At 38.5% G+C, this 265-nt stretch overlaps 1 long non-coding RNA gene across 1 annotated transcript; it reads right to left on the bottom strand.

The window, feature by feature from the left end:
• Nucleotides 1-265, bottom strand: LOC104775618. Its single transcript, XR_766017.1, has 2 exons — nucleotides 197-265; nucleotides 1-99 (listed from the first exon to the last, which is right to left on the bottom strand). It is a non-coding gene; the product is annotated as an uncharacterized LOC104775618 (long non-coding RNA).

Raw genomic sequence — 265 nt, 5'->3', positions numbered from 1 at the left:
GTTTTTTTGCTGTTACAGTTCGAGATTTACGAGACATTGAGCTTGTTTCTTTTTTACTCTCTTTCACTCTCAATCTGCAAGAACTGTTGCTCCTTCCACCTGTTTCACCACCAAAATTTGTGTTATGAGCCTCTTTTGTTGATGCTGAACAGAAAGAATAATACTAAATCTGATTTGTTTTTGAAGAATCAATCACCTTGAAGGTGGCTCCCCAAATCTCTTCCTCATTAGCAGGAATGGCAGTGATCTTGTTCTTAGGGTTCTC

This window comes from Camelina sativa, unplaced genomic scaffold (genome assembly GCF_000633955.1).
Source record: "Camelina sativa cultivar DH55 unplaced genomic scaffold, Cs unpScaffold22658, whole genome shotgun sequence".
In the NCBI taxonomy this organism is placed as follows: Eukaryota; Viridiplantae; Streptophyta; class Magnoliopsida; order Brassicales; family Brassicaceae; genus Camelina; species Camelina sativa.
This window is presented reverse-complemented; position numbering and strand designations above follow the sequence as displayed.